Source organism: Saccopteryx leptura, chromosome 3 (assembly GCF_036850995.1).
Source record: "Saccopteryx leptura isolate mSacLep1 chromosome 3, mSacLep1_pri_phased_curated, whole genome shotgun sequence".
Lineage (NCBI taxonomy): Eukaryota > Metazoa > Chordata > Mammalia > Chiroptera > Emballonuridae > Saccopteryx > Saccopteryx leptura.
Window position 1 is genome coordinate 256280140 of NC_089505.1, and position 3077 is coordinate 256283216.

At 36.3% G+C, this 3077-nt stretch overlaps 1 non-coding gene across 1 annotated transcript; it reads left to right on the forward strand.

The window, feature by feature from the left end:
* Positions 1–2341: 2341 nt before the first annotated feature.
* LOC136401921 (U6 spliceosomal RNA) lies at positions 2342–2444 on the forward strand. The gene has a single exon (XR_010750844.1). It is a non-coding gene; the product is annotated as a U6 spliceosomal RNA (small nuclear RNA).
* Positions 2445–3077: the final 633 nt, after the last annotated feature.

The following is a 3077-nucleotide window of genomic DNA, read 5'->3' on the forward strand; positions in this document are numbered from 1 at the left end:
AGACAGATGCACATGGTTTCCTCTGAGAGACTCACGGTAAACAAATGGGCATACATGCGCTTGCTATTATATGTTCTGAATCTAGATCTCTTAAAGAGCAAGCTCAGGTAAAAAGCTTTATTGAAAGTTCAAAACCAAACAGCTTTTAGCTATTCAGAAAATGGCAGGTGAAACAACTGAGCTATCCCAAATTCTTGGAAAACATGTTTTAAATAAAGTTTCAGTACTTCCACATGAAAATATTGCTAAAACTTGATGCACTCTCCCTCCTGGGAGCATGCCAATGCCTTTCCCTTACCCCTCTTCTTCCCCCACAGGCGTGCATCTCCTAAACTCTAAGGAACCCCATGAGACTTGCAACCAGGGGAGCAATGAGCAGCAACAGCTCGTCCAGGGCAAACCCCTTAAACCCCTTTACTCTGACTCCCCAGTGAGGTGACAGCAGCCCCACCTTGGTTCACTTCTTTCCCATGACTTTTCTGGAGAGCCAGAGCAGCCCCACCTAGTCTCTCTCCTGTTGCTGCTTCTATCCTCAGCTCTTCCTTGTTTCACTGTCCCCAGCTGTAATAAACGTACTCTCAAAAAAACAAAAAAAGACAAAGAAATATTGCTAAAACTTATTTAATTTCTTTTATTTTGTATTATTCTGTTTGTTTTACCTTTGTTGTTCTTCTTGCACGATGTGTTGTTTTTAAATGAACATTATAAAAATGTAGAAATCTTCATAAACTTTCTCCTTATTAATTTTTATTGTATATCCTTGAGATATTTTTATACATAGATCTATATACAGCAACAAAAAAATTGTCATATTATCTTTCTTTTGTCATTTAGCACTATCTCTTTGGCATCTTTTCATCTTGGTATATTCTGTTGATGGACATTTAGATAATTTCCAGTGTTGTTCTTACAAACAATGCATACATAAACATCTTTGAACAGATAGTTTTGAGCACTTGGCATGAAAGTTTCTGTTGGACAGCTTCTGGAAAGAATTTCTGGATCAAATAATTTACATATTTTAAAAGTTTTGATTTAGATATTGCTCTCCACCTGTCTCCTGAAACTTATGAAAATAATTAATTTCTCATGATGACTTAGCATCTAACACCGTGCCTGGCACATAATAGCTGTTCATTAATTGCTGGTTAGATGAAAGAATACAAATATTAATTATTGTTCTGGCTGTGAAAGAGTGATGCCTTTGATACTATTGAAGTACATTGCCCTGCTTCCCTCACTCTTAATTGTCCCAGACAACTGAAGTATTTAAGTGTTGGCAAAATGTTAGATCATAATACACTGCTCACAAAAATTAGAGGATCAGGGAATGTTCAAATACTTCAGTACTTCCAGCGTTTTGTATAGTGCATTTTCACCAATGAAATAAAAGTTGGTTTTGCATCTCATTTGCATAATTGAACAGCTTTCTTTGACTTGTCTTTTGCTTTTCTGGTGTTCTTGTTTAATAAAAAAGAAATCAAATGCTTCTTTTTTTTTATCACTTTATATTCATTTTGAAATATCCCTTAATTTTTGTGAGCAGTATAGTAGTGTCATAGTAGTAAATGTATAATAATAAAAAATAGAACATACTACAATACATAGCACTTCTGACTGTCTCTTTGTTAACAAGCTATTGTCATCCTCTGAAATCATAGAATTCTAGAGTATACAGAAGTCTAGACATAAAATTGTCTGTCTCTCTTTTCTTTTTTTAAGTGAGAGGAGGGGAGACAGACAGACTCCCACATGCACCCAGGCTGGGATCCACCCAGCAGCCCCTGTCTTGGGCTGATGCTTGTTGAATCAATTGAGCTATCCTCAGTGCTTGAGGTTGATGCTTGAACCAGTCAGACCACTAGCTGTGAGAGGTGAAGAGAGAGAGAGAAAAGGGAGGGGGGAAGCAGAGGAAGCAGATTGTTTCTTCTCATGTGTGCCCTGACTGGGGATCAAACCCAGGGCTTTTGCACATTGGGTTGACTCTCTATCCACTGAGCCAACCAGCCAGGGCCTGTTTTGTTTCTTTTATATGAAGAATTAAAATCCCAGAGAGTTAGTAATTGGCCAAATGTTTGAGAAATAATAGATTCTACTTAAAATATCTCTTATTTCTCACCTTCCTTTTTTAACTTGAATGTATAAATTTTGCATAATTTTATTTAATTTAACTATATCATATAAACAAGACACATTATTGACTGAGATATGGTTCCTCAAGTCTTAGTTCTGTCAATTTACTTGCCTAAAACTTTCCTTCTTTGCCCTTCTGGTTTTATCCTTCAAGTCAGCCAAGGATTGGAAATTAAATAACTAAGCTTATTAGAACTTTATGTCATGCTTGCTTTGGCAGCACATATACTAAAACTGGAACAATGCAGAGAAGATTAGCATGGCCCCTGCACAAGGATGGCATGCAAATTCATGAAGTGTTTGATATTTTTCTTAAAAAAAAACAACACACTATATATTAAGCAGTGGAATCTGGATGTGAGTCTAAAGTTTTTATATGAGTGAAACACAAAAGTCTTACTACATTTTTGTCAGCTATTTTGGCTACACAGAACAGTTTTGTGTGTGTGTGTGCACACGCACATACACACACGTGGGTGTGCATATGTAGTTCCTCAATTTTAGCAGCTTAGGAACATGTTGCCATGTTCTGGATAGATGAGTTGATATTATAAAATAAATATATATTATAAAATATTATATATAAATATATATTTATAAAATATTATATATAATATAAAATTGACGAATACCTTGAAGGTATTCAGCATCCTTTAGATTTAAGAATTTGTTGAGTTCTGCCCTGGCTACATAGTTCAGTTGGTTGGAGCATCACCCAGAGATACACCAAGGTTACAGGTTCAATCCCTGGTCAGGGCACATATAGGAACAGACTGATGTTTTCATCTCTCTCTCTCCCTTCTTCTCTCTCTAATATCAATAAATTTAAAATATATATATTTTTAATTTGCTCAGTTCAGGCGCTGGCCACTTAGCTCAGCTGGTTAAGAGCATTGTCCCCAAACAAGAAGGTTGTGGGTCTGATCCCCAGTCAGGGCACACAC